The sequence below is a fragment of the Arachis hypogaea genome, chromosome 14 (genome assembly GCF_003086295.3).
Source record: "Arachis hypogaea cultivar Tifrunner chromosome 14, arahy.Tifrunner.gnm2.J5K5, whole genome shotgun sequence".
Lineage (NCBI taxonomy): Eukaryota > Viridiplantae > Streptophyta > Magnoliopsida > Fabales > Fabaceae > Arachis > Arachis hypogaea.
Genome location: NC_092049.1, coordinates 63,616,876 through 63,631,638, shown reverse-complemented (window position 1 = coordinate 63,631,638; position 14,763 = coordinate 63,616,876). Strand labels below are relative to the sequence as shown.

Here is a 14,763-nt window from a genome sequence, read left to right as displayed (position 1 = left end):
ATTCTCCACTTCCTTGGAGTGTAGACTCCCTTGGTTGTTTTTCTTCCTTACAACCTCCTTCTTCATTAGAATTTCACTTGGTATAGGGGCCTCTTTTTCTTGCTCTTCCAATTCCTCCTTTACACCCACAAATTTTTCTTCATCTTCCTTGCTAAGATATAAGTGTCCATCCATCTTCTCAAAAAGGCTCTCTCATTCCTTCCAGTATTGTTCATGACTTTCCAAGAATTGTTCTTATCTTTCCAAGAGTTCTCTAGTTCTCTCTTGAGTTTCTAAAACACTTTGAAGGCATCGTTCTATTTGTAGCAAGAGATGACAAGGTTGGGGTAGATTTTGTGGGATATGGAAAGCGTTTTGTGAGTTGTGAAATGAATTTTGTGGTTGGTGAAATGAGGTGTATGGATTTTGGAAGAAACTTTGTGTAGAGGCATACTCAAGTGATGAAGAGTTTTGACATGAAAAATTATGAGCTGAGGTTGTGCAATCTTGCATGAGTGTATATGAGGGACAATAAAGTGATGATGGTTCTTGATGGATGGGATAGGAAATATTGAATTCTCTTTGGTTTTGTCCATCCCAACCACAATTTGGATAGTTGTTCCATTCATAGGAGTATGAATCATTTTGAGACCTTGGAAAGTATCCCATTTAGTTTGATTGCTCAAACTCCATCATTCCTTGTTCTTGATATCCCCAACCACAATTAGTATAGTAACTTGAATCATTTTGTGGTGGTGGGAAATACCCCATGTAACTTGCTTGATCATTATGTGACCTTGGGGCATATCTCATTTGGGTTGATTGCTCATGATCCATCATTTCTTGTTGATATTCCCATCCACCATGAGGATAATGACATGAATCATTTTCTGGTGGTGAGAAATATCCCATGTAATATGATTGATCAACATGTGAGGTAAACTCCATTTTAATTGAAAAATGTTGTATCAAACACAACCACCAAGAAAATTTGAAATTCCTTGCGTCACAACTAAAGAATTCTTAGTGAGGCAATAACACAAACAGTTAACTTGCAATAAGAAAAGAGAAATAAAAATAAAAATAAAAGTAAAGTAAAAACAAAAAAAAATGTCTAATTGATGCACGAAAATTACTTCACACTATGTAATCCCGCACAACTAACCAGCAAGTGCACTGGGTCGTCCAAGTAATACCTTACGTGCTATGGTTATCTTACAACTCTTAGTCAGGATATTAATTAGTGGTTATCAATTGACTTGCAAATGAACAAGAGAGCATGAATTAAAGGTTACTTGTTATGCAGAAAATGAGAATATGTTGGAGTTTTGGAGATGCTTTGCCTTTTGAATTTCTGCTTTCTCTCTATCTTCTTCTTCACGCATGCACGTCCCTCCTATGGCAAGCTGTGTATTGGAGGATCACTGTTGTCAATGGCTACCATCCTTCCTTTCAGTGAAAATGGTCCAGGTGCGCTGTCACCGCATGGCTAATCATCTGTAGGTTCTTGATCATACCGGAATAGGATTCGCTATCCTTTTGCGTCTGTCACTACGCCCAGCACTCGTGAGTTTGAAGCTCGTCACAGTCATCCTATCCCAGAATCCTACTAGGAATACCACAGACAAGGTTTAGACTTTCCGGATTCTCAAGGATGCTGCCAATGGATTCTAGCTTATACCACGCAGATTCCAATTAAGGAATCTAAGAGATACTCATTCAATCTAATGTAGAACGGAGGTGGTTGTTAGGCACACGTTCATAGGTTGAGAATGGTGATGAGTGTCATGGATCATCACATTCATTATAATAAGGCGCAAATGAATATCTTAGATAGGAACAAACATGATTGAATAGAAAACAGAAATACTGGCATTAACTCATCGAGGCACAGCAGAGCTCCTCACCCCCAACAATGGAGTTTAGAGACTCATGCCGTCAAAAAGGTACAAAGTTTAGATCTAAAATGTCATGAGATACAAAACAAGTCTCTAAAAGTTGTTTAAATACTAGACTAGTAAACTAGGTTTATAGTAAATGAGTAAACTATGATGGATGGTGCAGAAATCTACTTCTGGGGCCCACTTGGTGTGTGCTGGGGCTGAGACTTAAGCTAATCACGTGCATAGGGCTGTTTTGGGGGTTCAACGCCAGCTTTGGATCCTTTTCTGGCATTGAACTCCACTTTGTAACTTGTTTCTGGCGCTGGACGCTAGACAGCAGCATGGAACTGGCGTTAAACGCCAGTTTACGTCGTCTATCCTTGAGCAAAGTATGGACTATTATATATTTCTGGAAAGCCCTGGATGTCTAATTTCCAAAGCAATTGGAAGCGCGCCATTTGGAGTTCTGTAGCTCCAGAAAATCCATTTTGAGTGTAGGGAGGTTAGAATCCAACAGCATCAGCAGTCCTTTTTCAGCCTGAATCAGATTTTTGCTCAGCTCCCTCAATTTCAGCCAGAAAATACCTGAAATCACAAAAAAACACACAAACTCATATTAAAGTCCAGAAATATGAATTTTGCCTAGAAACTACTAAAAATAAACTAAAAACTAACTAAAACACACTAAATACTATATGAAATTAACCCCAAAAAGCGTATAAAATATCCGCTCATCACAACACCAAACTTAAACTGTTGCTTGTCCTCAAGCAACTAGATAAATAAAATAGAATACAAATAATTTAAGAAGCAATAATATCTTAGAGTTTTTGAGTGAAGCTCAGATTCTAATTAGATGAGCGGGACTAGTAGCTTTTTGCTTCTGAACAGTTTTGGCATCTCACTTTATCCATTGAAGCTCAGAGTGATTGGCATCTATTGAAACTTAGAATTCAGATAGTGATATTGATTCTCCTAGTTTAGTATGTTGATTCTTGAACACAGCTACTTTATGAGTCTTGGCCGTGGCCCTAAGCACTTTGTTTTCCAGTATTACCACCGGATACATAAATGCCACAGACACATAATTGGGTGAACCTTTTCAGATTGTGACTCAGCTTTGCTAAAGTCCCCAATTAGAGGTGTCCAGGGTTCTTAAGCACAATCTTCTTTTTGCTTTGGACCTTGACTTTAACCTCTCAGTCTCAAGTTTTCACTTGACACCTTCACGCCACAAGCACATGGTTAGGGACAGCTTAGTTTAGCCGCTTAGGCCGGGATTTTATTCCTTTAGGCCCTCCTATCCACTGATGCTCAAAGCCTTGGGATCCTTTTTATTTACCCTTGCCTTTTGGTTTTAAGGGTTATTGGCTTTTTGCTCTTGCCTCTTGGTTTTAAGAGCTTTTGGCTTTTTCTGCTTGCTTTTTCTTTTTCTTTCTATTTAAAATTTTTTTTTTCTGCAAGCTTTGTTCTTTGCTGCTTTTTCTTGCTTCAAGAATCATTCTTATGATTTTTCAGATTATCAATAACATGTCTCATGTTCATCATTCTTTTAAGAGCCAACATATTTAACAGTCTTAAACATCAAATTCAAAAGACATATGCACTGTTCAAGCATTCATTCAGAAGACAGAAAGCATTGCCACCACATGTAAATAATTAGAATGTTCTTATTAAAAACTCGAAAATTATTGCCTCTTATTCTAAAGAAATTCTTCTATTTTATTCATGTTTGATGATGATGAGAAAATTAAATTATAGCTTAATTGGAGATAAAATCAAAAATATAGATACTAATTACTACTATATGACTCCTAAGGTAAAACTAGAATAAGAACAGTTATCACAGAGTTAAGGCTAAGATTGGAATCTAACAACCTTTGTTTTGGGGAATGGATGTTCCTCTAATCTGCGGGGTGCTTGGTCCTTCAAGAGATAATTTCTGGCGCTTCAATTCCCTTAAGTCGCACCCTTGCTCCTCCTGTCCTTTAATCAAATAGCAAAGAATGCTACTTTGTTCCTTCTGTTCTTTCATTATTTGTTCCATAGCTTCTTGCATCTTGGTAACTGATGTTTCAAGATACTCCCAGTATTCAGATTGAGGGATTTTCGGGAGAAATTTCTGTGTTTTCTTCTTGATGGGGTCATCCTGTGCTTGTTGTTTTTCTATTGATGCTTTGGTGATTGGTCGCTCAATTGAGATATACTCAGTTATTCCCATCCTTACTCCAGCGTCCTTGCAGAGCATAGAAATCAAGCTTGGATAAGCCAACCTGGCATCTTTGGAATTTTTGTTTGCAATTTTGTAAAATTCAGTTGAAATCAGTTGATGAACTTCCACTTCTTTTCCCATCATGATGCAATGGATCATCACTGCTCTTCTAATAGTGACTTCAGAACGGTTGCTAGTGGGCAGCAGAGAATGCCCAATGAAATCCAGCCATCCTCTAGCGACTGGTTTGAGATCTTATCTTTTGAGTTGATTTGGAACACCCTTCGTGCTGGTGGTCCACCTGGCTCCAGAGATACATATATCCTCTAGAATCTTATCCAGGCCCTTGTCTTTTCTCATCATTCTCCTATTGAAGGAGTCTAGATCATCTTTCAGCTGAGGTAGCTTTAAGATCTCCCTGATCTTGTCAGGGTGGGTATGAACAATCTTTCCTCTGACCAAGGTCCGATAGTCATAGATAGCAGATCCAGATAGTCTTTGCCTGTCTGTATGCCACATATTAGCATAGAACTCCTAGACCATATTCCTTCCCACTTTCGATTCAGGATTAGCTAGGATCTCCCATTTCCTGATTCGAATTTGCTCCTGGATCTCTGGATATTCATCTTCTTTCAGATCGAATCTAACTTCCGGGATCACTGATCGTAGACCCATTATTTTGTAATAATGGTCTGAATGTTCTTTAGTTAAGAACATCCCTTGATTCCAAAGTGGTTTTGAAACGCTTTCTTTCTTGCCTCTTGGAGTGGGTTGTTTTCCTTTAGGAGCCATGATCTTAGTGATCACGGATAAGCACACCAAACTTAGAGGTTTGCTTGTCCTCAAGCAAAAAGAAAAGAAAGGAGAGGGAGAGAAGGAGAGCTAGGTGCAATGGTGGATGGGAGGGGAGGGAGGCCGAACCCATATTTAAAGGGAGAGGGGGGTGGGTTTTCGAAAAATAGGGAGACAGATAAGATAGAAGATATGATTTTTAGAAAAAAAAATATGATAAGAAAAGATATGATTTAAAATTGAAAAGATATGAAAGATATTTGAAAAAGATAGATTTGGAATTTTGAAAAAGATAGTATGGAGATTTGAAAAAGATATTGCTTAGTTGAAAAGATTTTTGAATGAAAAGAGAGAGATTTGTTTTGAAAATTTTGAAAAAGAGTTGAGTTGGATTGAAAAAAAAAAGGATTTGTGCTTATGGATTAAGATACATCTAATATTTTTAAAGAAGGGTTTTTAGAAATTAGTAATTTTAGAAATCAGGGTTCTTAACATGTTTTTGCAAGAAATAATGAATTGAAACATGAAAATTAGGATTAAAATGAAAAATATGAAGAAAAAATGACTTTACCTCCTCCCCACCATCCTGGCGTTTGAACGCCCAAACGCTGCATGTTTTGGGCGTTCAACGCTCAAATGCTGCTTCTCCTGGGCGTTCAACGCCAAGCCGCTGCTTATTTCTGGCGTTCAACGCCAGGAAGTCCTTTGTTACTGGGCGTTTTTTTGAACGCCCAGAACGCTGTAAATCTGGCGTTAAACGCCCAGAAAGAGCTTCTTTCTGGCGTTCAACGCCTAGATGGCTATCCTTACTGGCGTTCAATGCCCAGTGGATGCTTCTGTTGGGCGTTGAATGCCCAAAACAGACTTTTACTGGTGTTTTCTTGCCAGTGAGCTCTTTTTATCTGTTTTGCATGCAGAATCCTTCTGTAACCCTGTGAACTTATACAATTGACTCTTTACCTTAGGATCAATGAACTTTATATAAACAAATAAAATCAAGAATAGGGCAAAAATGCTTAGAGGAAGTGATGCCCCATGGCTGGGTTGCCTCCCAGCAAGCGCTTTTTTATTGTCTTTAGTTGGACCTTGCTGAGCTTTTAATCTAGCTTCAGCCTTGAGCACTCTTGCTCAACATTGCCCTCAAGATAGTGCTTGATTCTCGGTCCATTAACAATGAACTTCTTATCAAAATCAATATCTTGAAGCTCCACATAATCATATGGTGATACACTTGTAATCGCATATGGTCTCCTCCACCGGGACTTCAGTTTCCCGGGGAATACCTTGAGCCTAGAGTTAAACAACAGAACCTTTTGTCCTGGTTCAAAGATTCTTGATGACAGCTTCCTGTCATGCCATTTTTTTTATTTTTCCTTATAAAGCTTGGCATTTTCGAAAGCAGTGAATCTGAATTCCTCTAGTTCATTTAGCTGGAGCAATCTTTTTTCTCCAGCTAATTTGGCATCAAAGTTTAGGAATCTGGTTGCCCAGTAGGCTTTATCTTCCAGTTCCACGGGCAGGTGACATGCCTTACCATACACAAGTTGGTATGGAGAGGTCCCTATAGGAGTCTTGAATGTTGTTCTGTATGCCCACAGAGCATCATCCAAGCTTCTTGCCCAATCTTTTCTACGGGTACTTACAGTCCGTTCTAGGATTCTTTTTAGCTCTCTGTTAGAGACTTCAGCTTGTCCATTTGTCTGTGGATGATATGGAGTCGCCACCTTGTGGTGAATCCCATACCGGACCATGGCAGAGTAAAGCTGTTTGTTGCAGAAGTGAGTGCCCCCATCACTGATTAGTACTCTAGGGACCCCAAACCTGCTGAAGATATATTTCTGGAGGAACTTCAGCACTGTTTTAGTATCATTGGTGGGTGTGGCAACGGCCTCTACCCATTTTGATACGTAGTCAATAGCCACCAGAATATAAGTGTTTGAGTATGATGGTGGAAAAGGTCCCATGAAGTCAATTCCCCATACGTCAAACAACTCAATCTCCAAGATTTTTGTTGAGGCATGGCGTAACCATGAGGCAGATTACCAGCTCTTTGGCAACTGTCACAGTTACATACAAACTCTCGCAAATTTTTATAGAGTGTGGGCCAATAGAAGCCACATTGGAGGACCTTGGTGGCTGTTCGCTCACCTCCGAAATGGCCTCCATATTGTGATCCATGGCAATGCCATAGGATCCTCTGTGCTTCTTCTCTAGGCACACATCTCCAGATTATTTCGTCTGCACATCTCTTAAAGAGATAGGGTTCATCCCACAAGTAGTACTTTGCATCAGTAACTAATTTTTTCTTTTGTTGCATGTTGTACTCTTTGGGTATGAACCTTGCAGCTTTATAGTTTGCAATGTCTGCAAACCATGGTGTTTCCTGAATGGCAAATAAATGCTCATCCGGAAAAGTCTCAGAGATCTCAGGAGAGGGGAGGGACGTCCCTTCTATTGGCTCTATCCGGGACAGATGATCAGCCACTTGGTTCTCTGTCCCTTTTCTGTCTCTTATTTCTATATCAAACTCTTGCAGAAGCAACACCCATCTTATGAGCCTGGGTTTTGAATCCTGCTTTGTGAGTAGATATTTGAGAGCAGCATGGTCAGTATACACAATCACCTTTGATCCTACCAAGTATGATCTAAACTTGTCAATGGCATAAACCACTGCAAGCAATTCTTTTTCTGTGGTTGTGTAATTTTTCTGGGCATCATTTAAAATGCAGCTAGCATAATAAATGACGTGCAGAAGCTTGTCATGCCTCTGCCCCAGCACTGCACCAATGGTGTGATCACTGGCATCACACATTAGCTCAAATGGTAATGTCCAGTCTGGTGCAGAAATAACTGGTGCTGTGACCAACTTGGCTTTCAGCGTTTCAAACGCCTGCAGACACTCTGTGTCAAATATAAATGGCGTGTCAGCAGCTAGCAGATTGCTCAGAGGTTTTGCGATTTTTGAAAAATCCTTTATAAACCTCCTATAGAATCCTGCATGCCCCAGAAAGCTTCTGATTGCCTTAACATTGGCAGGTGGTGGTAATTTTTCAATTACCTCTATTTTTGCTTGATCCACCTCTATTCCCTTTGGTGCGCAGAAATTGTGATTACACTTTGATTATGTAAAATTCATCGCTCTTTCTTTCCCTGGTAATGGCGCCAAAAACATGATGCCAATACCATGGTTCACAACTTCGCACAACTAACCAGCAAGTGCACTGGGTCGTCCAAGTAATACCTTACGTGAGTAAGGGTCGAATCCCACGGAGATTGTTGGTATGAAGCAAGCTATGGTCACCTTGTAAATATCAGTCAGGCGGATATAAAATAGTAATGGGGTTTTCGAAAATAATTAATAAAATAGGGATAGAAATACTTATGTAAATCATTGGTGAGAATTTCAGATAAGCGAATAGAGATGCTTTCGTTCCTCTGAACCTCTGCTTTCCTACTATCTTCATCCAATCAGTCTTATTCCTTTCCATGGCTGGCTTTATGTGATACATCACCATTGTCAATGGCTACTTTCGGTCTTCTCTCGGGAAAATGATCCAAATGCCCTGTCACGGCACGGCTAATCGTCTGGAGGCATCACCCATGTCAATGGTTTCATCTTATCCTCTCAGTGAAAATGGTCAACGCACCCTGTCACGGCACGGCTATTCATCTGTCGGTTCTCGATCATGCTGGAATAGGATTTACTATCCTTTTGCGTCTGTCACTAACGCCCAGCACTCGCGAGTTTAAAGCTCGTCACAGTCATTCAATCATTAAATCCTACTCGGAATACCACAGACAAGGTTTAGACCTTCCGGATTCTCTTGAATGCCGCCATCATTCTAGCTTACACCACGAAGATTCTGATTAAGAGATCTAAGAGATACTCATTCAGTCGAAGGTAGAACGGAAGTGGTTGTCAGGCACGCGTTCATAGGGAATGATGATGACTGTCACGTTCATCACATTCAGATTGAAGTGCGAATGAATATCTTAGAAGCGCAATAAGATGAATTGAATAGAAAACAGTAGTACTTTGCATTAATCTTTGAGGAACAGCAGAGCTCCACACCTTAATCTATGGAGTGTAGAAATTCTACCGTTAAAAATACATAAGTGAAAGGTCCAGGCATGGCCGAGATGGCCAGCCCCTCTGATCTAAGAGCCAGGCATCCAAAGATGATCAAAGGATCAAAAGATAATCCAAAGATGTCTAATACAATAGTAAGAGGTCCTATTTATAATAAACTAGCTACTAGGGTTTACAGAAGTAAGTAATTGATGCATAAATCCACTTTCCGGGGCCCACTTGGTGTGTGCTTGGGCTGAGCTTTAACTTTCCACGTGTAGAGGCCATTTGTGGAGTTGAACGCCAGGTTTTGATCCATTTCTGGCGTTTAACTCTGGTTTTTGATCCCTTTCTGGCGCTGAACTCCAGAATTGGGCAGAGAGCTGGCGTTGAACGCCAGTTTGCGTCGTCTAAACATGGGCAAAGTATGGAAACGCTGGAAAGCCCTGGATGTGTACTTTCCAACGCAATTGGAAGCGCGCCATTTCGAGTTCTGTAGCTCCAGAAAATCTACTTTGAGTGCAGGGAGGTCAGAATCCAACAGCATCAGCAGTCCTTCTTCAACCTCTGAATCTGATTTTTGCTCAAGTCCCTCAATTTCAGCCAGAAAATACTTGAAATTACAGAAAAACACACAAACTCATAGTAAAGTCCAGAAATGTGAATTTAACATAAAAACTAATGAAAACATCCCTAAAAGTAACTAGATCCTACTAAAAACATACTAAAAACAATGTCAAAAAGCGTATAAATTATCCGCTCATCACAACACCAAACTTAAATTGTTGCTTGTCCCCAAGCAACTGAAAATCAAATAGCATAAAAAGAAGAGAATATACTATAAATTCCAAACTATCAATGAAACATAGCTCCAATCAGATAAGCGGGACTTATAGCTTTTTGCCTCTTGAATAGTTTTGGCATCTCACTTTATCCATTGAGGTTCAGAATGATTGGCATCTATAGGAACTCAGAATTCAGATAGTGTTATTGATTCTCCTAGTTCAGTATGATGATTCTTGAACACAGCTATTTTATGAGTCTTGGCCGTGGCCCTAAGCACTTTGTTTTCCAGTATTACCACCGGATACATAAATGCCACAGACACATAATTGGGTGAACCTTTTCAGATTGTGACTCAGCTTTGCTAAAGTCCCTAATTAGAGGTGTCCAGGGTTCTTAAGCACACTCTTCTTTTGCTTTGGACCTTGACTTTAACCGCTCAGTCTCAAGTTTTCACTTGACACCTTCACGCCATAAGCACATGGTTAGGGACAGCTTGGTTTAGCCGCTTAGACCAGGATTTTATTCCTTTAGGCCCTCCTATCCACTGATGCTCAAAGCCTTGGGATCCTTTTTATTTGCCCTTGCCTATTGGTTTTAAGGGTTATTGACTTTTTGCTCTTGCCTCTTAGTTTTAAGAGCTTTTGGCTTTTTCTGCTTGCTTTTTCTCTTTTTTTTTTCTATTTTTTTCGCCTAACTTTCTTTTTTTTGCAAGCTCTGTTCTTTGCTGCTTTTTCTTGCTTCAAAAATCATTTTTATGATTTTTCAGATTATCAAATAACATGTCTCCTAGTCATCATTCTTTCAAGAGTCAACATATTTATCATTCTTAAACAACAACTTCAAAAGACATATGCACTGTTCAAGCATACATTCAGAAAACAAAAAGCATTGTCACCACATCAATATAATTAAGCTAAGTTCAAGGATAAATTCGAAACTCATGTACTTCTTGTTCTTTTGAATTAAAACATTTTTCATTTAAGAGAGGTGATGGATTCATAGGACATTCATAACTTTAAGACATAGTTACTAACTACTAATGATCATGTAATGAAGACACAAACATAGATAAGCACATAACATAGAAAACGAAAAACAGAGAAAGTAAGAACAAGGAATGAGTCCACCTTAGTGATGGGTGCGTTTCTTTCTTGAGGAACCAATGATGTTCTTGAGCTCTTCTATGTCTCTTCCTTGTCTTTGTTGCTCCTCCCTCATTGCTTTTTGATCTTCTCTTATTTCATGAAGGAAGATGGAGTGCTCTTGATATTCCACCCTTAATTGTCCCATGTTGGAACTTAATTCTCCTAGGGAGGTGTTGATTTGCTCCTAATATTTATGTGGAGGAAAGTGCATCCCCTGAGGTATCTCAGGGATCTCTTGATTTGCAGCCACATGTTCTACTACTGAGCTATAGACCCTTGAGATGAATCTTTCCATCTCCCATGACTCAGAGGTGGAAGCCTTTGTCTTCCCTTCCCCTCTTTTAGAGGTTTAGGTGCCATCAATGGTAATGGAAAAACAAAAAGCTTATGCTTTTACCACACCAAACTTAGAATGTTGCTCGCCCTCTAGCAAAAGAAGAAAGAATAAGAAGAAGAAGATATGGAGGAGATGGAGGGATGTGTGTATGGATGTGAGTGGTGAATGGAAAACAGAAGGGATGGTCATGAATGGAGAGAGAGAGGGTGAGGTAGGTGGGGATCCTGTGGGATTCACAGATCTTGAGGTGATCCTGTGGTATCCACAGATCTTGAGGTGATCCTGTGGTGTCCACAGATCCGGAGGTGTCAAGGATTTACATCCCTGCACCCATTAGGCATGTCAAATGCCCTTGCACACAACTCTGGGCGTTCAGCGCCAGGTTGGTGCCCATTTTGGGCGTTCAACGCCCATTTGTTGCCATTTCTGGCGTTGAACGCCAGAACCATGCTTGTTATGGGCGTTCAGCGCCAGGATGCTGCCCATTTTGGGCGTTCAGCGCCAGAACCATGCTCTGTTCTGGTGTTGAACGCCAGACAGGTGCTTCCTCCAGGGTGTGATTTTTCTTCTGCTGTTTTTGATTCCGTTTCTAAATTTTTTGTTTGTTTTGTGACTCCACATGATCATGAACCTATAAAGACATATAGCTAAGAAAAATATTGTTAAATAAATAAAAATTGGGTTGCCTCCCAACAAGCGCTTCTTTAATGTCAATAGCTTGACAGTGGGCTTTCATGGAGCCTCACAGATGTCAGAGCATTGTTGAGACTCTCCAACACCAAACTTAGAGTTTGGATATGGGAGTTCAACACCAAACTTAGAGTTTGGTTGTGGCCTCCCAACACCAAACATAGAGTTTGACTGTGGGGGCTTTGGTTGACTCTGCTTTGAGAGAAGCTTTTTCTGCTTCCTCTCCATAGATGCAGAGAGAGATCCTTGAGTTGTAAACACAAGGTTGTCCTCATTCAATTGAAGGATTAATTCTCCTCTGTCCACATCAATCACAGCTCTTGCTGTGGCTAGGAAAGGTCTTCCTAGGATGATGGATTCATCCTCTTCCTTTCCAGTATCCAGGACTATGAAATCAGCAGGGATGTAAAGGCCTTCAACCTTTACTAACACATCCTCTACTTGTCCATAAGCCTGTTTTCTTGAGTTGTCTGCCATCTCTAATGAGATTCTAGTAGCTTGCACCCCATAGATTCCCAGTTTCTCTATTACAGAGAGGGGCATGAGGTTTATTCCTGAACCAAGGTCACACAGAGCCTTAAAGATCGTGGTGCCTATGGTACAAGGTATTATGAACTTTCCAGGATCCTGTTTCTTCTGAGGCAATGTTAGTTGATCCAGATCACTTAGTTCATTGGTGAACAAGGGAGGTTCATCTTCCCAAGTCTCAATACCAAATAATTTGGCATTCAGCTTCATGATTGCACCAAGAAACTTGGCAGTTTGCTCTTCAGTAACATCCTCATTCTCTTCAGAAGAGGAATACTCATCAGAGCTCATGAAGGGCATAAGGAGGTTCAATGGAATCTCTATTTTCTCTAGATGAGCCTCAGAGTCCTTTGGTTCCTCAGAGGGAAGCTTTTTATTGGTCACTGGACGTCCCAGGAGGTCTTCCTCCTTGGGATTCACGTCCTCCTCTCCTTCTTTGGGTTTGGCCATGGTGCTTATGTCAATGGCCTTGCACTCTCCTTTTGGATTCTCTTCTGTATTGCTTGGGAGAGTACTAGGAGGGATTTCAGTGATTCTTTTACTCAGCTGGCCCACTTGTGCTTCCAAATTTCTAATGGAAGACCTTGTTTCATTCATGAAACTCACAGTGGCCTTAGATAGATCAGAGACTAAGTTTGCTAAGCTAGATGGATTCTGCTCAGAATTCTCTGTCTGTTGCTGAGTGGATGATGGAAAAGGCTTGCTATTGCTAAACCTGTTTCTTCCACCATTATTTAAGCCTTGTTGAGGCTTTTGATCCTTCCATAAGAAATTTGGATGATTTCTCCATGATGAGTTATAGGTGTTTCCATAAGGTTCACCTAAGTAATTCACCTCTGCTATTGCAGGGTTCTCAGGATCATAAGCTTCTTCTTCAGAAGATGCCTCTTGAGTACTGTTGGATGCAGCTTGCATTCCATTCAGACTCTGAGAAATCATATTGACTTGCTGAGTCAATATTTTGTTCTGAGCCAATATGGCATTCAGAGTATCAACCTCAAGAACTCCCTTCTTCATAGGCGTCCCATTATTCACGGGATTCCTTTCAGAAGTGTACATGAACTGGTTATTTGCAACCATGTCAATGAGTTCTTGAGCTTCTGCAGGCGTTTTCTTTAGGTGAATGGATCCACCTGCAGAAGTATCCAATGACATCTTTGATAGCTCAGATAAACCATCGTAGAATATATCCAGGATGGTCCATTCTGAAAGCATGTCAGAAGGACACTTTTTGGTCAACTGTTTGTATCTTTCCCAAGCTTCATAGAGGGATTCACCTTCTTTCTGTTTGAAGGTTTGAACATCCACTCTAAGCTTGCTCAGCTTTTGAGGAGGAAAGAACTTGGCTAAGAAAGCCGTGACCAGCTTATCCCAAGAGTTCAGGCTGTCTCTGGGTTGAGAGTCCAACCAGATTCTAGCTCTGTCTCTTACAGCAAATGGGAAAAGCATGAGCTTGTAGACTTCAGGATCTACTCCATTAGTCTTAACAGTATCACATATCTGCAAGAATTCAGTTAAGAACTGAAAAGGATCTTCAGATGGAAGTCCATGAAACTTGCAGTTCTGCTGCATTAGAGAAACTAATTGAGGTTTCAGCTCAAAGTTCTTTGCTCCAATGGCAGGAATGGAGATGCTTCTTCCATGTAAATTGGAATTAGGTGCAGTAAAGTCACCAAGCATCCTCCTTGCATTATTATTATTTTCGGCTGCCATCTCCTCTTCCTGTTCAAAAATTTCTGAAAGGTTATCTCTGGATTGTTATAATTTAGCTTCACTTAATTTTCTCTTCAGGGTTCTTTCAGGTTCTGGATTTGCTTCAACAAAAATGTTCTTGTCCTTGCTCCTGCTCATATGATAAAGAAGAGGGCACAAAGAAAATAATAATAATAATATGGATCCTTTATATCACAGTATAGAGGTCCTTGTGTTAGTAGAAGAAAAGAAGAAGAAAATCTGAACTCAGAGAGAGAGAGAGGGAGTTCGGATTTTTGGTGTTGTGATGAAGAGATGTTAGTAGATGAATAAATAAATAGAATAAGATGAGAGAGGGAAAATTTCGAAAATAATTTTTGAAAAAGAGTTAGTGATTTTTTGAAAATAGTTTTTGAAAAAGGTTAGTGATTTTCGAAAATTAAGATTTAAAATTGAATTAATTAGTTAATTAAAAAGAAATTTTGAAAAAGGGGGGAGATATTTTCGAAAATTAGAGAGAGAGAGTTAGTTAGGTAGTTTTGAAAAAGATAAGAAACAAACAAAAAGTTAGTTAGTTAGTTGAAACAAATTTTGAAAAGATAAGAAGTTAGGAAGTTGGAAAAGATATTTTGAAATCAAATTTTTGAAAA

General features: G+C 39.8%; 1 non-coding gene across 1 annotated transcript; it reads left to right on the top strand.

The window, feature by feature from the left end:
• Positions 1–13,630: 13,630 nt before the first annotated feature.
• Positions 13,631–13,738, top strand: LOC112745551 (small nucleolar RNA R71). The gene has a single exon (XR_003173471.1). It is a non-coding gene; the product is annotated as a small nucleolar RNA R71 (small nucleolar RNA).
• The last annotated feature ends 1,025 nt before the right edge of the window (positions 13,739–14,763 follow it).